The sequence below is a fragment of the Notechis scutatus genome, chromosome 4 (genome assembly GCF_049901735.1).
Source record: "Notechis scutatus isolate UNSWTSFEM ecotype Mainland chromosome 4, rNotScu1.2, whole genome shotgun sequence".
In the NCBI taxonomy this organism is placed as follows: domain Eukaryota; kingdom Metazoa; phylum Chordata; class Lepidosauria; order Squamata; family Elapidae; genus Notechis; species Notechis scutatus.
The window spans coordinates 66,692,292-66,717,133 of NC_142012.1; the positions used below are offsets into that span (position 1 = coordinate 66,692,292).

Below are 24,842 nucleotides of genomic sequence, written 5' to 3' on the forward strand. Positions count from 1 at the left end.
TGGCAGCACCAGCTGTGGTGTCTATGCAGAAGCAGGAAACTGACAAAAACAGTGCTGTTGCAATGTAGGCTTGCACTTTTGTACACAAATTGTGACATTGTCCACACACCTAAAAGAGACAAAAATGTGTGGTATAACACTGTTTTTGTTTTATTTTGATGAAAACAGCCATTGCTATGAGTGTTCATGGGCACTCAGGTGTGTTTAAATTGTTATATGGCTTGCATGGAGCATTTGTTGCCATGATTTTGAAGAATATGAAACAAATTCTACTTCTGTAGCTAAAATTGCATCAGCTGTCCCAATAGAAAGAACAAGAATACTTGCTATGACTTGTTCAGTTCAGAAAAGGCCAATGATGATGTAGGAAAAAATATCCTCATTAGTGATGTCTCTGCTTTCCATTAATTATCACATCTGTCCATCATCAGTGACTTACTGCTTTAATTCTTAAAAAAAAAAAAATCCTACTAAATAGAATATTATAAGACAAATTATATTTTTATATAAATTTTTGCACCAGAGAACTAGAACTAATATAATATTATAAGACGTCATAAAATAATTTCATAAAAAGAAGGTACATCGCTATGCAAAGAACTAGTGCTGTTTTTCCATCTATTGCAATTGCAGAATGAAAACAAATTAAACATAAACAGCTCTAAAGAAGGCAAAGGGAGACTACAAAAAAAAAGAAGAATAAATTGTAAAGAATATTACACAATGTAGTAAGCTATATTACATCTGGCAAGATAGTGTCAACCACCATCCAAATTTAAGATCTCCAAAAATAAACAAAATACAAAGCAAATTACACCTAAAAGCTAATTATAAAACACTATGTATATTTTCCACAAAATACATAATAGATGCTTATATTTCAACAAGATACAAATACATAAACAAAATATGCTTAATGCTGTAGTATAGCTAAGGCTTAATGGAACTCAAGCTTTCAGCTGCATGTATAATGGTGGTGTAAGTTAGCCTTTGATTTTAACAATCACCAACATGCCAAGTTAGTCATTTGCATAAACGTATTGTTGCATCTTTTGCTTCACTGCAATGTGCCAGAAAAAAGAAATTGTACCTAGCTGTCCAGATGTCAGTACCTCCCACATGACAAATAATGAAGGCTTTTATCCACCAGCACTAAATGTTATTATAGTAAGCAATTCATAAAACCAAAAGGATTGATACAGTTTGTCTACAATAAATGAGCAAAAATAATCGTAATTAAATGAGAGCTTGTAAAATTAGATGCCACAGTAGGAGTCCAAAATACAAAAGTAAAATAGGGCTAAAATAGTGGAGAAACATACAGGTAGACCTTGACTTACAACCGTTCTGTTTAGTGACCATTTAATGCACTGAAAAAGTGATTAATGGTTTTTTCACACATACCTTTGAAGCTGCCCCATGGTCATGTGATCAAAATTCAGATGCTAGTGCATATTTGTGACGTTGCAGTGTTACCCTTTGTCACCTTCGGATGAACAAAGTCAATGTGGAAGGCAGATTCATTTAACAGCCATATTACTAGATTAACAACTGCTGTAATTCACTTAACAACTGTGGTAAACAAGGCTGTAAAAGGGGGCAAAACTCATGCCACTTAACAAATGCCTCGCTTAACCACTTAGCCTCTTGGACTCAATTGTGGTTGCAAAGTTGAGGACTACCTATAATTCATTGTACATTCTGAGGGAATAGAGAATGAATTATTTTAATTAGTGCTTATGGCATTCTCTTCTATAAATTTACTATCAAAATTTATCACCACTAAGCTGTGGTAGCAACAGTGGTTAGAGTACAGTATTGTAGGCTAATTCTGCTGACTGTCAGCAGTTCGATTCTCACCATCTCAAGTTTGACTCAGCTTTCCATCCTTCCAGGGCTGATAAATCAGGACTCAGATTGTTAGGTGCAATATGCTGATTCTAAAAACTGCTTAGAAAGAGGTGTAAAGCACTGTTAAGCAGTATATAAGTCTAAATACTATTGCTATAATGATAAAACTATATCAGATATGCAAAGTAAGAACTAGAATACTTTCGCATAGTATTCTGTTGCATTCTTGAAAGTATTTTCCTGTTATATTTAAATATCAGTGACTGTAAGTTGTCTTAATAGCTACTAAATAAGGGTGAGGAACAAGCAAAGGAAGTATTTTTGTGGGAAACATTTGTGTATCTATGGATCTAGGCTGAAATAAACATACCATGAGCAATCCTTATAAATAATTGTAAGAAAATTCTTGCCACGATTCCAAGTTAATACAGGTCTTGCCAATGCAAGTGAAAAGGTACATTATTTTTCTCTGCCTCTTCCAACTTTCTCCTTTTCAGACACATGTGCATAAAAACACCATTTAGCAATGCTAGGGTGTTTATTTTAACAGAGAAAGTTCAGCAAACATGAAAAAAAACCGTTTTTGCTCTAACATAATTGTCACATCCTGTCGTTTTTAGCATTCATGTTCAGTACAAATTTACTCTCATACCTGGAGATAGCCGTCATATAATTACATTCAGCAGGCAATGCTGAACTGGAATACCCAGTACAATAGAAATACTATTAGTACTACATAATGTGGAAATGCTTTCCAGCTGCGTTCCTGAGTATTCAATTTGCCAGCTGATGTTTTACTTTAATCATAACAAATATTGCATAACTATCGTTTCACTTATAGTAGAATGAAAGTAGAATATAATCCGACTGGAAGCTATTTGCTATTTTCTGTTAATTTATTTTATGTTTAAAAAGAAGGGAATTCGTTGAAAGCAAGCTTTTAGGAATAACTGCGATCAGTGTGTTGTTGAATAAAACTCTTGATTTATTTCTCAGAGAAACAAAGCTAAAAACTCAAAATAGGAAGGGGAAAATAAAGTTTTATTTCTACTTTCAATAAAAACATGGTTTCAGTATACAGTACATATTATACAGATATACACATCAATAGACTTTGCTTAACAGGTGTTATATATTTTAGATGTTATGTATAATATAATATTAGCATTCAACAAATATTTTCAAGAGAATGCAAAGCCCAATTTGTTATAAGGTTACACTTGATTAATGCTCTTTTTTATTCAGGCATCTAATTTTTACTATGTGTGTTTATTTGAATTTAGACAAGTGAACACCTGCTGATGTTTCCACCATCATTGGGGAAAACAATATGCCACCTGCTTGTAACAATAGCAATAAAGGATAGAGATGTCATTCATCGAGGGAAGAGAGAATATTGGAAGAAAAACTCACCTGAAACTGATATATTACTAATATTACATGGCTGATTTCAAAATTGGGAAATTTGACTACTTACAGTGTAATTTCCCCTGGTTGATCAAAGAAGACTAGCATTTTTGAATATTTCTTTCTTCTCAGTTAATCCCATTACTCAAAATAAATTTAACTACATATGGTCAATCATTCCTTATTGTGCTATCACTAGATGACTCTCAGTAATCTTCACAGAAAAGTGTTATATCTGACTTGAAACTGTCTGATATAAAAATGTGATAGACACGTTGTGTCTATTAGTGAAGGCTGATAGTCTGCGCTTCTGAAGGCTGACTCAATTATTCAGATCATCACTAGATGAAACATATCAGCCAGAAAATGATTTTGTTTGAAGATGAATGTTTATATTTAAGAAATGATGATTTGAAGAACTGCAAAGGTCTACTCAGGGCAAAGAACTCGAAGTCTTACCAGAAGTACCTCAGACTATATAGGCCAGGGGTGTCAAACTAACGTCATCATGGCGGTGTCACGTGACGTATCAGGACTTTTTCCCCCTTCGCTAAACCAGGCAGGGGTGGGGCTAGAACGTGACGCATGAGTGAGTTTGACAGCCCTGGTATAGGCAAATCAGGGGATGTTGGCAGTAGAGTAAACTGACATACCTTTTTTAAAAAAAATAGTTTTCATTCCCAAACTAGGGAACGTCTTCCCTTTCCTTTTTTTCCCCCCAGAAAGAACAAAGTCCTCTAACTTAAAAAAAACAACAACCCTACAACTATTCTCAATCCATATCACTATTGAGAAGGAATCATCCACAAGATTTAAAACCCCCTAGACCACAACTTGCTTTGAATAACTTTTTTTCTCTGAATTGCTCTGCTAAGTCTACTTCTTTACATTTTGTTACCCAGAGAGATGAGTATAAAGACAAGTTGCATAGCACAGAGTCAAAGGAATAGAGAGAAGTCATAAATATTGGCAACCATCTTTTGTGCAAACTTTTAGTGGGTGAGTGTGCAGAAGCATTATCTGTTGTCTCTCAATCACCATCTATCTCTGGGTGGCACAGCAGGATTTCCCAACTTGATGCTGTCAAAGGAATAATTCAGTGCAGCAAATAGGATTTGGCGCCTCCTTCTATGAACAGGGCCATAAATTGTAATGCCTAAAAGGAGCAGCAATCATTGCTTTCTTATCCTCTTTCCAGCACTAGAGGGCCAATCCTTCCTCTACCATATTTTCCAGCTAGACACAATAAGATTAAAATAATGGAATTTCTTCTTTGCAAGAATCTTATCTGATTGCACAGATTCTTACACAGAGAGAATGAGAGTGAGAATAAGATAAGTGACATTACATTTGTCTTACTGCTTGCAGAAGCATTTGCTACCTTCACCCAATATTCTGCTCTTTTTGCTCTTAAAAGAAAGCACTGGACAAATAATGCTTTGCTCACCTTCCCTTTCTGTGTTTGGAATAGTCTACCTGGCTTTTGAGGCATAGCAGAGGTTAAGATGGACTTTGTTATCAAGGAGAGACTGAAGCAAAAGCTGGCTATGGTTTGGAGAGTAACTATTATCTCAATTTGCTGTCCTGGACTCTTTCAATGGAAGAGTAAGCCAATTTAGCTCCACATGTGTGGAAACTAGGTTACTTAGTGCCCAGCAGTGCTCCCTATTTATTACAGTCCTTTGTCTCAAGAACACGTTATATCAGAATGCGCTTGGATCAAGAATTCAAATCAGGTGACAGCAAGAAGAAACTGCTCCTTCAGTTTTCAGCTCCCTGCCTTCCAAAGAGGGGGAAAGAATAAACGAAGGATTCGAAGGAGCCACTTAAGCTTCTGCCGCTTTCAGCCAGCCGGGTGCAAGGTACAGAACAGCGGGAAGAAATCGTGGCTGCCTTTGAGTCTCACACTTTCTTGCCTTTTTCTCCAAGGCGCCTAGGTCGAGGCAAAGGCAAGGGGACAAATTCCCAGCGTCTCCCTCCCAGGGGATCTCGTCCTCTTCTTCTTCCTCCTCCTCCTCCTCCTCCTCTTCCTCTTTTCATGACTATTTTCCTTTCTTTCTTTGGCAGCAGGAAAGAAAAGGTTGCGTTTTACTCCCTCCCTTCCCCTCCGCGTCCACACCACCAAAGTGCGGCGCTTCGCTTTTCTTGTCTTTTGCAAAAAAAAAAAACCAAAACCGCCGGCGTAGTTCTGACGGCCGCGTTTATTTGTACAGCTTTTCCTGGCTTCCCGCCGTCCCTCCGCAACCCCCCCTTCCTTCCCCTTCCCTCCCTCCCTCCCAAAAGCTGGGGTTTCGTGCTCGGCTGCTGCTACCAGTTGCAAAAAACCTGACGGCAGCCCTTGCCCGTCATTACAACGGCGGCTGGTCACGGGGCCGTCTGCAGCTTGCCCCCCTTTTCCCCGGCTCCTTATGCAAATCAAAGGCCGAGCTGGGGCTGACGCGAGGCTTGGGCGTGGGGGTGGGTGGGGGGTTGGGGTGGGTGCAAGGCAACGAGAGGCGGGGACCCGCTGGGGCTTTAGCGGTAAGCAGCGGGGAGGGCGAGGAGGAGGAGGGAAGGAGAAGCTGCCGGCTTCAGTGCGTAAGCTGAACTGGAGAGGGAAAGAGCTGGGTGCTGTCCACCAGTCTGCTGGTGCTGAAACTGGGATTCCCGCTCTTGTCTTCGCCTGCGCCGGCGGTGGGGGGGGGCTTTCTCCTCCCTTCGTTCCTCCCACCCCCGTCACATCCCCCCCCCCACACACAAAACAACTTGGCAAAAGGAGCTTATCGGACGTGAAAGGAGATCCGCTGCCTTCCTAAACGAGGACATTTCTTCGGACTTTATCCCGAACTTGTGGGTTTCTTTCCCTCACTTATCTTTGCAACATTTTTACGCTTCGGTTCTTTTTTTATTTGCTGTACTTCAACAGACATTGGTGCGATTTTTCTACAAAGGGAAAAACAAAAAAGGAAAAAAAAACCAAAACGCTTCTCCCTCCTTCTTTCGTGGGCTTTTTTTAGTGACTTCGATCAGGTAAGGAAGGAACTGAACTTGAAATGCATTTCTTCTTCTTCTTTTTCTTTTCTTTCTTTCTTTCTTTTTTTTGGTTCAAACGCTTATTTCAGGTGAAGCAAAGGAAGTTTGAGAGACAGCACTGTGGGAAAGAGAAAGTTATAAACTGGTTCATTCTCGAATCAATCCGGTACAACCCTGGGGGATGAGGAATTGTTTCAGCAATTTTGAAGGAGGGTAATGAACATTTGGTAAACAAGAGGTGAATTTCGGTTGAAGGGGAAGCCCTGGTGAAGTGCGAAGGGGTCACTCGGTGGCAGAGAATTTTTTTTTTAAATGTGATTGTAGGTTTTTTTTAAAATGTTGTTTTGTTGTATACATATATATGGAAGGAACAAGACGCCTGAATTAACTCTTTGATAGATTTTAATTAAAAGATCTCCTGGAAATTCCAGTGAAAACATTTGGGGTGAATACATTGCTATTTTTCTGGAAAGAGAGAAAGGAGTATGTAAAATCAATTGGGGAAATAGTGAGCAAAGCAAGAATTAAAAAGGGGAGGCAAAATAAATGCCTGATTCACCCTCCTCCTTGTGTGTATATCTTCTTGTGACAGAAACAGAGGAGTTATGGGATTTTAGGGGTTTTGAACAACATACACTGATATTTCTATACTGCAAACAAAAATATTTCAATACAAAACTTACACTGTTCAGTTTTATTAAGGGCTTCCACCCTGTAATCCTCAAGGTCAGCCTAAGGATTGAAACTTGTGGTTTGTTTGTTCTGCAATATTGATTGGTCAGTGTCAGGCCTTCCTTCAGGCTAGAAGATGATGCAGATATGAAGTTCCAATTCTGTAATACAGTTAGAAGGTAACTGAGGACAGCTGGAAAAGAGACGGCTGAAAGAGCTTATGCTTTCATACCTCACAGTTCTTTATGCGGAGCTTTGTTCCCAAAGAAAGCTAGTTTATGTGAATTTCCACACTTCTTTCTGCACAAGCTGGAATATTTTCCATATGATTTTAATGTTTTCCCAAGAGTGAAAATTTTATAGCTAGCGGGGAGCCAGATGACTAAATTGAACAGAAAAGCAAATTAACTTCTCAGCCATTACTGCATCACATTGTAGATTATTTGGTAATCTTCGCCCATACACACATGATACTAAAAGCATTTCTGTATTCCCCTCTGCCTAATTCAGCTTAAAACAATAACAAAAACTGTTTGTGTTGGACAGAATGGCAAAAAAATATCAGTTGCAATATGTGTTCCAAAACAATGTGAAGTTCTTTGCTTTGTTTTTGACAGTTTTACTTTAATGCGCTGTGTTAAAGTTGATATATGCTGCTAGTACCAAACATCTGCTAAAATAATAGTTTCAAGGTTGTCAGCAATTCTGAAACAGCAGGAAGTAAGATTAACAGCTGCTTAATTCAGCGAAGAAAAGTTTTGATGATAAATCCTTGAGCTATGTTAATACTGAAGTTTCATCTTGGAAAAAATGCATATTAGTACAATAGCAAACATACATACATACATACATACATACATACATACATACATAGATATATACAATGTTCAGATGAATCCTTATTCAGTCCTGAAAACAGGCATATTTCCAACTTTCTATGCTCTTTCAGGTGAAAGGTGAAAGCAACTGTCTTGAAGTATTCTTTTTCTATATTTGCTTATGAAAAAGAATATGAAATGCTGAGATATTTTAACACACACACAGGGAGAGGGAGAGGGAGAGGGAGGAAGAGAGAGAAAGAGATACCCAGAGACATTAGATATTCTTTCTGTCTCTCTGTCTCTCTATCCTCTTGCAGTGCCTGTGTAGACATGTAGAGGGCTCAAGCTTATAAGCATGTTTTTTAGTGATTACTCTCATGCCGATTAAATGTTTTGTTACTATAGGTTAAAAAATACATATTGTTCTTGAATATGCCTTGTAATTTATGTTTTTATAAGTTCCAGAAAATATATAATATGACCTATAAAGTTATAGGTGCTACAATAAGAAATTGTAGCATAATTCCATATGTACAATTGCTCAGAAATTAGTTCAACTAAGTTCATTTTTTACTGTGAAAGAGAATATAGGCTGTAATATTACTGGAAGTGTCTGGAAAATGGAAAAACTGAAGTTTGTTCTTTGTTTTTTTTTTATGTTAATTTACTGATAAGACAAAATGGTTGCCCACAATAGTCTAATTAATCAGGTAGTTAGAATAAATGTCTCGAGCAAGTCTTTCCTACATTCTAGTTTCAACCTTCTTTTTTAGAGTTGCTGCTTATCTTATTAACACAATGCAGCTCAAAAGGTATGAAGGAAGTGTTCCAGAAATTATTTTGAAAGATACATATTTGTACAACTGTAGCACCTTATCATCCTAATTCTGAAGGCTTGATCTTGATCTACATTTATCACTGTTGAGTCTACCACTTGGATTGTCCAATTTTTTTTTAAAAAAAGTAACCCCTGTGGTAAATTATTATTTGAAGTACTGAGAATAATTCACTAAAATTTTCTCATTCCTTAATATTGCACGTTTGTCCTACATAATTGAAAAAATGACCAGCTTTGATTTTTAATTTAAATAAACGTATTCAGACAATTTGAAGAAAGTAAGAAAAAAGCTATCTAGTTTTCTTATATTTAAAAATAATACTATTATTGTATTATAAGTTCAATGGAGGACTAATTAACTTTATAACTTGTAAAGGTAAGTTTGATATGTATGTTATCAACTATATAAAATTATTTCTGTGTAAATAAGCATATTATATGTTAAACTTCTTCATATATTTACCTGAATTAATGATAACACTTATTGTGTAGGGATATGGGTCTTAACACATTAGATCCAAAATTCACCATGTTTTTCTATTTACCCATTAGTTATAAACTCTTTTATGTTGTATGAAATAGGAAGGAAGGAAGGACTAAATGCATGAATGGATATTCCACATCCACATGAATGTATTCAACACATTAACCTAAAGTTGAGGGAAATAAGCTTTTGGATTCAGGCAAATCATTAAATAATTCTAACCATCTTTCACTTATTCCTTCAATTTTAGGATTTAGGGCACTGAGATGGTGAATTTGTGTGAAGTGTATGCAATAGCTTTCTATTAATTGTCTCCAAATTGCTAAGGCCAATAACAAACCACATGGAGATTACATAGGCTGGATTATGATTGGTTTTCATTGTATAAATTTATTTGGGCTAAGTTACTATTTTGTTTTGTTGTTATTATTACATTCTTACTCCAAGTAGGTCAGAATGGCAACTATGATTATATCCTTTGCTATTTCATTAACTCAACCACCCTGTGAGGCAAATTAGACCAAAAGAATCTGGTGTTGCTCAGTGTCATCCAGTGAACTTAAATGTTTGAATCTTACTCTCCTTCGATACTAAAGAATCACTATCACAAAACAATTCTTTTAAAATTAATTTTCTTAAATAGCTATTTTACCACAAATATTCAGAAAACAAATTCTGACTACAATGGAATGTAACAAGGAAATTTGCTTAATTTAATAGCTAATTGTTACCTCAATGCCAATACAACATGAGCAATTCAAGCAGCTAAGGTTCTACCATACATAATTATCTAAAATATGACTGAATAAATTTTTCAGTCAAATATATGTTAAAACTTATATCAGATTTGAGTACAGCTATAAGCTGTTTTAATGTTAAGAACCAATTGTTCCCTTGGAATTTCAAGTTATAAAAAGGCCATATTGTAGTACACAATGAAAAATGCTCAAAATGGCATTATATTATAGCTATAATAAGAAGCATTCAGAAGTGATGCCAAGAGAGAATAGTAGAATATCTGGCCTGACTTTTTTAGAATTTGGAAAAAATGCAAACATGTTTCTATAATAGGATATGTTGGCATTAGAGAAATTCAAGAGCTGTTCCTTATTGTTACTTATGGTATTAATCTAAATAGATCAAGTAATCTTAATAAATTACTTGGTCAGTACAACAGTATAATGATAACTGGGAACATAGGTTATTGTAGAAATGGCACCAAGTACAAATTACATTTTATCTTAGCATTCTCAAATGTTTTCCTTTTCAATAGTTATTCATAGCTATCAGTTATCAGTTCTTTATTTGTAAAATAATCATAGCAGTAAATACTAGTTTTGGAGTAATTTCCACAAGAAACTCTGTGGATGAAAGAATTATTAACCATTGTTCATCCATCCTGTGGTTGTAATCTGGATCTTCAGTTGGTTGTAAAACAGAGAAAGGAATATGATTTAACATGTTTATCAGCCTGATATTGCATATGTTATGTTATTAGGAATTCTGATGAGCAGAGGAATGCCATTTTTGTATTACACAATTTCTATAATGACCTTTCACCTTTCAAAGTAAAATTTGCAATTGTATTTCATATAGTTTGACTAGAATGTTTGAATGCTACAAAAAGTTATTTAGTGAATATCGTTCATTTTGTTATTTGTAGTATTTTTAGTTGTGCAAGATTCACATAGGTGATTGCACAAAGTGTGAGAAGCATGAAACACAGCTATCAAAATTAATTTCCTGAACTGAGTTAAATACATGGTTGAAGAGTTGGAAAGGCAGAAGGGTAAATAAGCTGTAATCTTGAAAAGTATATATACTTATATTGACATCCACATGAGATATTAAGATCGTATACATTTTAGAGCTGAATTTTCAGAATACACATACAAAACAAAATACTTGCTAAAATATAGTATTTCATATTTAATTATCATGGTTAAATTCTGAACTAAATCTCATGTAGCAAACTGTTTTACAAATAACTAGAAGATTTTGTTAATGGGATAAAAAAAAGATTAATGAATTCCCTTGGATTCATGGTTTATGTGGTTGACACAATTGGCATGATATAACAGTATTTGCTTCCCTACCTTCCTGTGGATGAGGGAATCTCTTCCCAGTTATCAAGGATTGCAGTGCTTATGCTTTTTGCAAAAATATCATGCAAGATGGGATATGATTCTTCCTCCAGTCTTTTGATACATAAGAATACTCAAAGGAGAAGGTATAATAAAAACTATAAGTTAGGTTGGCTAAAAAGCCAAGCTCCACCTGCAAGATTTTTTACTGTAAGAAAAACAAGGGTGTCAAACTGAAAGCCCAGGAAATAGCAAAGAACTGGCCAGTGCATGTGTCCGTCCCAAGCTCTGTTTTCACTGGCGGAGGGTTGCAGGAGGCCATCTCAGCTGAAAACTGAGCTTGGGAGCCTGTTTTAGCTGGCAGAGTGGCGGGGCATTCCCTGACACAAATATCATCGTGTTGGTAATGCCCATCCTGACCACGCTGCCCCTGGCTCCCCGAGGTTAAATACAACCCTGATGCAGGCCTCAATGAAATCGAGTTTGACACCTCTGCTATATAATTAAGTAATTTTCATGCATATTTTAAGTTGTCTTATTCAAGCAAGAACCCCCTTATACATGTATAGGACTATTTAAAATAAAAGTATACTATCCACCGTGCACATGTTTGCTTTGAACTGATTGTCAGGTCACATATATATTCTATGCTGTATGGTTTCTGCACAATCATAATTAGGTTGTATGTATATATATATATATATATATATATATATATATATATATATATATATATATATTCTTAAGTTTTCGCGGGTACTTACATGTATGGCATTCGGCTTAGTTCGGGTATTTTCCCACGTCATAGTAGCTGTGCTTTTAAAGTTGTAGCAACGTTTCGGCAGAATCTCATCTGCCATCATCAGGCTTCTGTAGAAAATACCCGAACTAAGCCGAATGCCATACATACACACACACACACACACACACACACACACACACATATATATATATATATATATATATATATATATATATATATATATATATATATATTGGTTATTCGGGTTTTCTCCTGCGTAAGATTGGAAGTATCTAGGCAACGTTTCGATGAAGTCTCATTCATCATCTTCAGGCTTGTGTCTTCGGCTCTGTGCTTCTCAGAGTAATGTGAGCTTGCAGCTGCTTCTTCCTTTTAACTGCTAGTGGGGGTGTGACTTGATTGGGTGGGGGCTTGGCTGTGTTCTGATTGGGTGGGTGTGTGTTCTCATTGGTTGGGGGTTTGGCTGTGTTATGATTGGTTGGGGGGTTGGCCGTGTTCTGATTGGCTGGAGGTGTGTTCTGTTCAGGTGGGGGCTTGGTTGTGCTCAGGTGAGCACAGAGCCAAAGACACAAGCCTGAAGATGATGAATGAGACTTCATCGAAATGTTGCCTAGATACTTCCAATCTTACGCAGGAGAAAACCTGAATAACCAAAGATCCACATACAAATACCCGCGAGAACCTCAGAAAACGTATGTATGTATGTATGTATGTATGTATGTATGTATGTATGTATGGCATTCAGCTTTGTTCGGGTATTTTCCCACGTCATTGTAGTTGTGCTTTTAAAGTTGTAGCAACGTTTCGCAGAATCTCATCTGCCATCATCAGGCTTCTGATTGATTGAATGAATATATATATATATATATATATATATATATATATATATATATATAGTATAGTATAGTATAGTATAGTATATAGTATAGTATAGTATAGTATAGTATAGTATAGTATAGTTAGTATAGTATAGTATAGTATAGTATAGTATAGTATAGTATAGTATATATGCAGGTCTTGGCATGTTCGGGTCTTTTCCCATGTAAGATTGAGAGCATCTTGGCAATGTTTTTGACAAGGTCCCATTCATCATCTTCAGGCTGGTGCTTTTGGCTTCATGCTTGTGCGAGCAAAGTGTGATCGGAGCTGCTGTCTCCCTATATATACTGGTGGGGAGGTTGGCTGTGTTGTCATTTCTTGATTGGTTGATGGAGTTGATGTTTGCAGATTGGCCAACCCATGAAAATCTATGAAAACACACACACACACACACACACACACACACACACACATATATACCACAGCAGCAGAATAATCAGAGAAGCCATAGAGATAGAAAAACGCCCACACAGCATGAATAAAAGAGATGACACTCCCGCTTACTAGCCATTTGGAAACCCGCCCTCATGAACAGACGAGTACCCAACATGATAAATGACACCAGACCCACACCCATGAGGGCCACACAAGATGCCACCACCACACTTCCACGTAAAAATCAGACTCACACCCACACAGAAGATGAGACACGACCACAGACCAGAAGCCGCACTGCAGCTGCATCACTACCCACTTCAAACTCCTCTGAACCATACATGAAGCGAACTGACCCCACCATGAAGATGTGGCACGACCACGAACTCAAGCCAAACGAACACAGACCCAGACCCCAAACTCAAAGCCATATTAAAACCCAAAATGCTACATCACAGCCACCCGCTCAGGACATCACATCAGAAAACTCAAGAAATTACACCTCAAGACCTCAAGAAGTCACAACACAGCAAATGACCCAGGATATCACAGCACAAGACCAAGGATACCACAGCAATAAATCTCACAAGGTCATCACACAACCCATTACCCAAGCTGTTACTACACAGGAGGCTAATCGAAAAGAGATCAAAACACAAACGACCCAGGAGATTACAACGCAAGACCCAGGATACCACAACAAAAGAACTCACAAGCCCATCACACAACCCATTACCCAAGCCGTTAAAACACAAGAGGCTAACGACCCAGGAGATGACAGCACAAGATCCAGGATATCTCTACAACAAAAGGCCATTACACAGCCCATTATACCAACATCAACTCCATCAACCAATCAAGAGGCTGCAGCACAGCCAACCAGCCCAGCACACCATCCCCCACCACTTGTATATATAGAGAGATGGCAGCTCCGGTCACACACTGCTTGCACTGGCACTAAGCCGAAAGCAGTATTCCTTGTCAGAATGAGCTGACTTCCCCGATGAAGTTAATGAATGCTTTAAGTGGCTAATTTTACCAAATTTATTGTCTGGGTTAACTTCTTCTATCTTCTTTAGTCTATGATTGAGTTGTCCTAAATACAAGAAGAACCAGCTGAATACAAAATAATGTGTTTACCTTAGCAATTGTAATCAGTACATTTTGTTTCACAGAAAAGTTGAAGATAATGAATATAATCATATAAGTACTGGGAAATCCTTGCCTGTTCTTGACAGGAACTTGAAGTCAGTTAAATTATTTAAAGTTTAAAATGGAAAGATTCAACACAGAGAGAGAGAGAGAGACAGACAGACAGACAGACAGACAGACAGAGTATAGATTAAGGACATGGTTCAAATAAAAGGACTTTAATTCTGTGAAAGAGTGATGAGTGACTGCTTGTATATGAAACTTCTACTTCATTTAGTCAACATCATCATTCAGCATATTGTAATGTTTTGAAAATATTGTTTGGCATCTGTCTGCTCTAAAATGTCAGCTAGATAATGGCATGCCTAGGCTTGCAATTTTAATGATCTACCCTGAGTTGATAAGAGAACAACATGAAAGTAGAATTTCTTATACAAACAAAGCTAAACTAAATTAAACATGAACAAGATAGATCTGTAAATCGGTCATTCTTACCCTCCCTTCTAAAGGGACCTCAAAGAGCTTGGGGAAAAAGTGCTTATTTCAAGGAGCTCTCTTGCAAAAAAAATGGAATTAGATATTAAAGAAGCTGTCCCTAAAGCTTTATCTTTAATGGTTAAGATGGAACAATGGTTTTTCAAAATTAACAATTAACTAGTGGAACATCCTGCCTTAACAAGCTGTGGGTGCTTCAACACTGGAGGTTTTTAAGAAGAAACTGTACAGCCACTTATCTTAAATTGTATAGGATCTGCTGCTTGAGCAGAGGTTGGATTAGAAGATCCTTTTAGATCCCTTCCAGCTCTATTCTGATTGATAAGATATGCAACCAGTGGTGGGATTCAAATTGTTTTACTACTAGTTTTGTGGGTATGGCTTGGTGGGTGTGGCTGGGGAAGGATACTGTAAAATCTCCAGTCAGAGGTGGGATTTGCCGGTTCTCCAAACTACTCAAAATTTCTGCTACCGGTTCTCCAGAACAAGTCAGAACCTGCTGAATACCATCTCTGCATGCAACCATATTCTTTCCATTTTACTTCCCATTACCATTTCATGCCCTCCCCAATATTGTGTCTCTCATATTGCAAACACATTTAATTCACTAAACCAGTATACTTAATATGGAAAATGAATGTTCAATAAAACATAAAATTAATTATGAAATTTCACCGTTACTTGATCCCTTGAAAATAGCTATTTAACAGAACTAAAATGAATAAAGATGAGATATAATTTGTTAAACAAAGTTCTAAAACAGAGAGAGGAATACACCTGATATAGAAATAATACTTCGAATTGTTTATTATGGGGAACACATATTACTCCTATCGAAATATTCACACTGGATACAGAAACTCCTCTGAAACTGAAAGATTACAAAAGATAATGGACCCTTTTATTCTACAAAGTGGAAAAAGTGGTTTTGAGTATGTTATGCATCATTTCACTTCAGGCAATTCTGGTTTTTCAAATAGGAAGAATTAACTCTTTATATGTGTCTGGCTGAGTTTTAGAAAAATCTTAAAAACAAATGAAGTTACCAATGAAACGATAAATTTTCATTTTTCCATATTTTTATATAATAAATATTCACTGAAATGTTTCTATTTCACTTTATCTAAAAAGTGTGGGTGTACCAAATGCTGAGCCTGACTGAATTTATTAATAAATATAATGGTCAAAAATACTTTCTACTGAGAATATGTTATAGTTAACGGTACCTATTATGGTGTTTGTATGTGTGTGTGCAGAGGGAGGTGAATAGAAAGCTGATTATCTTTTTTTTAAAAAAAATTCTCCACAAGAATGCACTTTTTGATTGCACGTTTGTTAGAAAAATACATAGACACAAATGAGGTTTACTACTTTTACTGGCATGTTTTTCAAAAGCTACAGTATATGCAACTGAAGTTTTTTTGAATAGTGACATATAGATGAGAGATAAATATCACCACAGAAATGAGAGAATTTATTTGTAAGCAACTGCAGCTACTCAACAATGTGTTCCTGTGGATAAGAACAGTAGATATACATGGAAAAACATAATTTTACCCTCTTTATATATTTTAAAAAGACAAATGTTTAAGGTCTTTAAAGATGAAAAATAACCTTTTTTCCAGAGTATTGACTTATTATTTTATTTCCTTTTTCAACCCATCTCTTTGTTATTCATTTTAGTCAATTTTCAGCCTATTAATTAATTTTTATTTTTCAGTGTCTTAATTAAAGGACAATATCCAATATATCTCTGTGGAGCAGATCCTAGTAGATTTTGTGTTTTTATGAAAGATGATGTAATATTTACTCAAGAGATTAGAGTCAGTCAAAACAGTAGAAACTCAGAGGGAAAGAAGACAAGACAATTCTTTCTTGATGACACTTACTCTGTACACTTAAATGGCAACTGTATGTGATTAGGTGTTCTAAATTTTTCCCACATGGAAGTGGAGTGCATATAGATGGTATGTTTAAGAACAGGTCAGAAAAGATTTGTTTCTTAAATAATCGTTCAGAATGAGTATCTGAGATAATAATGCTGTTCCGAAGGCTAACAGTAACATTTTGGAACCTCAGGCTAGATTCACCTGCAGATCTTAGTGGAAGCACCAAATATTTTAATATACCATTTTCTTTGTTTATTTTTTGATGCTTTCGATCCATTAATAGCACTTAGACTTATATACCGTGGTGGCTCATGTGGTAAGATGCATACCGCTGAGGTCAGCAGTTCAGCGGTTCGAATCCTATGAGCGAATAACTGCGTAGGGACAAGAAAGGAGCCTCCCCCAAATACCTATTGGCATTCAGGTGTCCCGTGGGTAAAGATAACACCGCCCGAAAAATTCCTTTCACAGAGATAGCTAGCCACCTCGGCGATCCCTGACTAACACATGCCATATGCTAAATAAATAAAACTGTTTCACAACAGTCTCTAAGTGGTCTATAGAATCAGCATATTGCCCTCAACAAGCTGGAAAGGATGGAAGGCTGAGTCAACTTTGAGCCTGGTGAGATTCGAACCGCCAAATTGAAGGCAGTACTGCATTCTAACCACTGCACCACCAAGGGTCATCCAGAAGTTGCTTCTGGAACTGCTTTTGATTTCCCTCCCCATATTATCAGGAAATTTGGTACAGAACAAACAAAATTAAACAGTACCAATTTGGTCTAGTGGTTAAGGCACCAGGCTAGAAGTTCAAGTCCTGCCTTAGTTATGAAAGCCAGCGGGATGGTTTTGAGCAGTCACTGTCTCTCAACTCTACTCAACTCATAGGGTCATTGTTGTGGGGAAAATAGGAGGAGGAATGTTAGTGTTGATGAGTTATTTGCAAAAATAATACAAATGGGATGCAAATTAGCAAAAAGCAACTTCATTATCTAAATGCTCTCTTAAAAATACCGGTAGAATTACTGTCTTCTGAAATAATTATAGTCAGATCCTATGATTTTATCATTCCTATTTCAAATGGCAGAATTATTTTCAACCCCAGAGGTATTAAAACAACAATTGTAAAACAACTGTATTTACTTCAATGAGGAAAATAACAGGTTCCTGTTCCTAGACTAAAATCCATTGTCAGATTGTATTTTAATATACTGTGCAAAGCAATAATACGTATATAAAGATATTAGACATATATTAAGTAACTTAATATTTTAGCCTCTTAAGAAAAAAAAAAACCCTTTACTACATACAATGGTGTTCCAAAATATTAATCTTTACAGGCTTGATTTTCTCTTGCTCTTCTAATCCATTAGTACTGCATTAAACTTCTTCAGCCGTTCAACTCAGTAAGTGGTAATGTGCTAGATGAAATCAAAGAATATGTTGTTTACAGTTTTCTTCTTGCTGATTTCAATTTGTGTGTGTTTTTTGTATTTCTCAGTTTTGATACTCAGTAGGTGCTCCACTTAAGACACATCTTTTCTGCAATTGTTTTTCTTTACTTGAGACATTAATATCTGAATAATGTAATACTTAACATTAAATCTTTGTATTAAACTATATAGTGCCGTGATGGCCAACCTATGGCACACGTGCCACACGTGGCATGCAGAGCCATTTGTGCCAGCACGTGAGCTGCAAGCAAACTTACCTCACTGGGCATGTGGGCGCCTCACAGCTGATTTTTGGCCAGTTTGAGGCCTTTTTTCGGCCTCCCAAAGACTTGAGGAAGGCTTCTGCAGGCTTCTGCAGGCTTCGCAGGTTGAAAACTAGCCCCACTTTGTCACTTCCGTTTTTCTGAAAATACCAGAAGTGATGAAACGGGGCTAGTTTTCAGCCTGCAAAGCCTGCAAAAGCCTTCCTCAAGCCTTTGGAAGGCCGAAAAAGGCCTCAAACCAGCCAAAAATCAGCTGTGAGGCGCAGTGCAAGTAAGTGGATGGGAATTACGTGCGCATGCGTAGGGGGCGTGGGAGGCGCACATTGCTTTCTGGGTGCTCGCATGTGAGTGCGAGCGTGCAAGCGTGCACACAATTTTTGGCACAGGAGCCCAAAAGGGTTAGCCACCACTGATATGGTGCCTCGACTGACAAAACTGTTTCCACTGATTTTGTTCTTTAGTGGATCGCGGTCTCCCTCTCATGCTCGCTCTGAACTTCGTGCGGACCAAAATAAAAAGATCGCCCACCGTCATGTTTGGAGCTTCCGCATTTGGAGCTTCCGCCGCCGTTTGGAGCTCCAAACAGCGGCAGTGCTCCAAACACGAAGCCGGTTGCTAAAGAGCCAGAAAGCAGCAAGGGCGCCAGGTGGAAAGGACAGGGTCGCGATCACACGCAGATGCCCAAAGCGCGGAGTGCACATAACTAAAGGCGGCGCACGCAGTTGGCTTGGGGACTACAAGGCAGCATCTGCACCTCTTTCCCGGGCGCGTCTCTAGGCTGCTTCCGGAGCTACGGGACGCTCTCCGTTGCCTACCAGCCCTTCTTCCTTGGGCTCCCTGCCATGGGGTACACCCACTTCCTCCTGCAAATTACGCCTCGCAACTCTTCTCTCCCTTTCCTCTCGCTCCAAAAAGATTGCCATTGTATCCCGCCGATTCGGGCTTCCAGCCACGTTGTGATCCACTAGTGAGGTTGCCATCGCGGATGGAGGCATCGCAGTCTTCCTCTCTTGCTCGCTCTGAACTTCGCACGGACCAAAATAAAAAGATCGCCCGCTGTCATGTTTGGAGCTGCCACTTCTGCGTTTGGAGCTCCAAATGGCGGCGGCACTCCAAACACGGAAGCGGCAGCTCCAAACGTGGCGGCGTAATGGGCAGAAGGGAAAGCAACAGCGGCAGGTGCCAAAGGTGTCTGCAGCAAAGGTGGGAGTAGGGAGCTCTCTGTGCTTGGCCATGAACACCCGTTAGGAGTGGCTGTTGGCGAGGATGCAAGGGGGGGAATTAAGTCACCCCCGAAAAGACGGCCTAGCCGTTTTTTCGGGACTCAAAAAAAAAATAAGGCCCGGCCTTATTATGTGAGAAACATGGTAGTTTGTGCACTGGAATTAAAAAGCGACATCCTTATAGGCCAGGGGTGTCAAACTTAAGGCCCATGGGCCAGATCCAGCCCACAGATGCTTAGATCTGGCCCCCGAGACTACCCTGGAAACGGAAAAGGACCAGCCTGCCAACAAAAATGGAGTTTAGAAGGGCTGTGTGTGGCCTCCCAAACTCTGTTTTCGCTGGTAGAGGGCTGCAGGGGGCTGTTGCTGCTGAAAACAGGACTTGCAAGGCCTACAGATGGTTCTCCTGAGCTCCATTTTTGCTGGCAGAGATTGCAGGAGGCCGTTGCAGCCAAAAATGGATCTCGGGAGCCTGTTTTCGCTGGCACAGCACCCAGGCCGCCACAGGCGCCCCTGACATAAGTGATATTGAGCTGACCATGCCTACACCCTGTCCATGCCCACCAGTGGTGGTATTCAAAAACGTTTACTACTGGTTCTGTGGGCGTGGCTTGGTGGGCGTGGCCATGTGACTGGGTGGGCGTGGCTTTTTTTGCAGCCCCCACCCGTTTTGGGGAGCTTCTTAGCCACAAAGGAGCCTTGGGGGGGGCGTTTTTGCTCCCTTAAGGCTCCTCTGGGGCTCTGGAAGGCAAAAAATGAAGGGGAGGGCTGAGCTCCTCCCTCCATTTTTTGCCTTCCTGGGCCTCAGCAAGGGGAATCCCGGCACAGCGGATCTTATCTACAGCTGATTATTGGGAGGGGAAAAAAGAAAGAAATATCTTAGGCGAATGTCAGGCAGGTGGGTGGGGTGAGCAAGCATCGGGTGGGAGGATGACCGAGTGGGGGGCGTGGCTAGCCAGAACTACCGGTTCGGCGACCCACGCCAAATTCTTGCTACCGGTTTGCCCGATCTGTTGCGAACCGGCTGAATACCACCACTGATGCCCACCCCAACCCCCCAAGGTCAAACATCAGAACCCTGATGTGGCCCTCAATGAAATCGAGTTTGACACCCTAGCTATAGGCTAAGTAATAATCTCTTAATATATTTGCGCCCTTTATATATTTTTATTTGTTCCTTTGGTATTATCTAGTGCTTCAGGGCTCTTAGATAATAAATTTCCTTTGCATAAAAGACAAATTTAAGACTCTTAAAAAATTAACACATAAACATATACACATACCCACTGAGAAAGGCATGGCATGATAACTTCCATTTTATTAATTTTCTTGAAACATTGGAGCATTGTGTAATTTTAATCATTGGTTAATGAAGAATATCAATAATGAAGTATGAAGCAGAATATGCCTAGGTGTTACTCATTTACTTATTGGCTACAATACTGTTTCTACAAACAGATTTTATAGTCAGGAAAACTTAAAAACTAGTTTTGTGTATTTAACTCAACTTTTGCTACACAGAAAATGGGCTGCATGATTTTAGTATAAATTCCTAGAAAAGCACATTTCTGTTTCATGTAGATGAAATATCTCACCCAGAAATTTCACTTTTCTTTCAATCCAGTGAAAGAAAGAGACAGCTTCACCTAGCCATCTTTCTACACAGAAAAAATATTCTCCCTGAAGGAAATTGCAGTGATAGTGACTAATAACATGAGAAATTGCTTCAGACCTCATGTGAGAACAAACACAGCACCTCTCTTCTATTCATTACATCAGTCTCTCTTTTTTCCAAGCATTTTTCAAGCTTTAGGGATGCTTTAAAGAATCATATGGACTTTTATGATTCAGCTTCTTAAAACAACATTTTTCTTTTAGCTTTTACAGAATAAAAGAGATTCTGTGTTTGTAGCAGACCTGAATTAGTTTTCCTAAATAATTTTTAAAGAATGTGTAACCCTACAATTAACAATTTTTGAATTAAAGATATATGTCTGTTATTTTACTACTGTTCCCAGCATGATTGGAAGGAAGGAAGGAAGGAAGGAAGGAAGGAAGGAAGGAAGGAAGGAAGGAAGGAAGGAAGGAAGGAAGGAAGGAAGGAAGGACCTGTATTTTAATAATATTGAATTTTGTTAGATATGGAAAGTTACATATAGGAAGTTAGATAATTTTGGCAGATATAGGGAGTATACTAACATTATTTAGTGCATTATCATTCTGATATTTATGATCATCCTTGGTCAAACATTATCATTTTGATACTCATGATCATCCTTGGTCAAACTACTAATATAAATGGTTCTCCAGTATACAAATGCAATAAGATTGCATAACTGATTTTTATTGTTCAAGTTTTCACGTGTTCTATGATAAATTAAATTTAGATAATAAAACATAATTAAAATCTCCCAAACTGCCAATTTTACAACTCTGCATTTGTGTGATTTAAATGTAATATTAAGATAAGTGAAACTTGAGATAGTAAAAATATAAGTTTTAAATCTAGAATTCTAGGCTTGCATTTCTTTTCTCTGTAAAGCCGAATAAGAATTATGGAAGGGTTCCAAAATGCTACTTAAGAACACACGCTGTGAAATTTTTAAACATTTTCCCTCTTTTAACAGCATGCCTTTATGTTGTATCATGCATTGCTTTTCAAAGTTCTCTCAGTTTCAAAAGCTATTTGCAATGGAGCTGAGGGAGTCTGCTCTTCAAAAACATGTATACTCAAAGGCCCCTGGAGAGTGCAGGATTAATCATATTGTTATTTGGTTTCAGCCTAGAAAGGAAAATAAACTCTTATAAAAAGAGAAGTCCACTAACTGAGTTAACTTTTGTCTGAAGACTTTGTTTTAAAGGCCTTTATGAAAACTTAAAAAATAAACTTTATCTGAGTTCACCTCACTTTCTAATCAGCAAGCAACCATTTTTAAGCAATCACTTTTTTTAAACAATGCAGAAAAGAAAAATCAAATTAAATGCTGAGTCAAATGTAGATCTTTAAATGTGGGCAGAAAGATCTGGAAATATATTCCATGAGGGAAGGATTCTACATAGTAGAAAGATAAACTTCTGATAGCATGGGTATCTTAACAAGAGCCTCTACATATTTTAATGGCTGGCCAGATTTGTAATTTACTTAATTGTCAATTGTACCTACCTACTGATGGTTGACTATATTAATATAAAACTAACTAAAACAGGCCAAACATATTAGCCATAAATTATTTCCCCCCCCCCCTTTCATTCTCTGTATTTCTTTCCATTTTATAAAAATGGAAACATACCATAACTTCAGTGCTTCTGGGTTCTATGTAGACACTATAAGAGTTGAATAAATGTGAGGAGGTGTGTTTCTGTCTGTGTGTGTAGGGGGGTGAGAGGGACATCCCAGGGAAGGGGTCCCCAAACCTGGCAACTTTAAGACCTGTGGACTTCAATTCCCAGAATTCTCCAGCCAGCATAGCTCTGTCCTAGGAATTGGCAAAATAGTTAATATATGATTGATTGTACTCACCTGAAATTATTAGGGATCCCATGGCAGCCATTTTAATGCTCACAAAATGCTTTGAAGATTCTAAATGTGTCCACTGTCCCTAAAAGTTTGCATATTATTATTTAGTCAGAGGAAGGAATAATACAGTTAAAATGCTACATTCTTCTTTAAAGAAAAGCATAGCTGCTTTTAAGTTGTCGGCCTTTTGAGGTAGACCAGGCCAGAAAACAGACACAAACAAGAATGAAGTACTTCTTTCTGTTGTTATAAGCTATTATAGACAAATCTTGAACAGAATCCTGACAGCATTTTCTCTCCTTACTCTCACATTATGATAGAGGTAATCTGAATTTCTTTCTATTATTTTATTCCAGTGTTTCCCCCCAAACTATCATTGTAGTTTCATCTCTATGGGGCACTCTTGCTTTCTAATTTGAATCTGCTTTACTTCCAGATAGGGAAGTCTGTGCTCCATTCGAAATCCAAGAAAGAAATACTCAGACTCCAGTGGTTAGAGCAAAGTTTTTTCTTTTACTAAATTTCAAAGTGGAAGCTACAGAGAAGCTTCTGAATCTAAAGGATTTGGCGCGCAGATCACATATACAAAGGGATGGAATTGTTCCCACCCCCCAAAGTCCAGAAGACTCTTCCAATTAAAAGTTCTGAATATGATCATGTGGGCATCTTCAGGTGGTGATGAGGCCTCTGTCCGTTGACCTTGACATATTTTGATAAAACTTCGCAGCTGCGCAAAAAGGAAAGAAACTAGGCAAGGAAACAGAAACTTAAAGACAAGAATTTATACTCCCCCCCCCCACTTTTCACCCAAAGCACAGGAATGTAACACCTCCAGCTTTCTTCCCCTCCATTCTCCCCCCTCCCCCGTTACTGATGACAGCCGAAAGAGAATAGTGAGCATAGCAGTAGAAAAGGGGTAGACGGGATCAAAGGTATAGAAGAGATCTTGAGGCTGACAGGACTGTAACTATTGGATATCTATTCCTATCAAATGTATCTTTGGAAAGTTGGCCAAACAGTCTAAACGCACATTATTTTTCCTGAGAAGATTTTTTCCAACTGTAGTTAGTTAGCGTTAAATATATTTGTGTTTGTTGAATATAAAGTTTGTTATCAGTTTTCATTAATATTGCATTGCTGTTGTCGAGCTCATAAAGAAAAGTTTGCATATAAGAACCGAAGCTTTATTGTTTCCAAAAAGTTCTGATTTTATCCTTGAAATGAATGTTGCACAAGTCTATAAACCACAAAGAAAATGTTCTAAAGAATTAGGAGAAATTACGGCCTGAAAGCAGTGAAAAGAGATTTGGAGGAAAGGAAACATTATTCATTTTTGTTCCGCATAACTGCTGTTGGCAAGAACAGGCCACACTGGGGAACCTTTAAATGGAAACTAATTCTGTGATTCATCTTGTTCCTTGGTAAGGATGCAGGCAATAGACTGGTAGCAAAGCAGGCTGGAAGCAAGCTAGATGGAGAGTAAAAGCAGCAGTGGCCCAGCAATTCCCCCAGAAGTCATGTGCTAGTAAAAAAAAGGGTTATCCACAATCTATCCAATTATGTACATTCTTCTTAGTGCATGTATCAAAAATCATAATGGCAAGAGCAATATAAAATTGAACCAATTTCCTAAACGACGGTGGATGTCTTCTAAAAGCTGA

General features: G+C 38.0%; 1 protein-coding gene across 6 annotated transcripts in view; it reads left to right on the top strand.

Annotated features, from left to right (window-relative positions):
• The first annotated feature begins 5,995 nt into the window (after positions 1–5,995).
• FSTL5 (follistatin like 5) overlaps positions 5,996–24,842 on the top strand; it is a 389,133-nt gene continuing 370,286 nt past the window's right edge. For 4 of the 6 annotated variants that reach the window (XM_026675826.2, XM_087963651.1, XM_026675827.2 and 1 more), the window contains exon 1: positions 6,197–6,267. The gene's annotated coding sequence lies outside the window, so the exon portion shown is untranslated. Of the gene's footprint in view, positions 6,088–6,196; positions 6,268–24,842 lie in introns of those variants that run through there. The other 2 variants (XM_087963650.1, XM_087963649.1) reach the window with 2 other exon arrangements.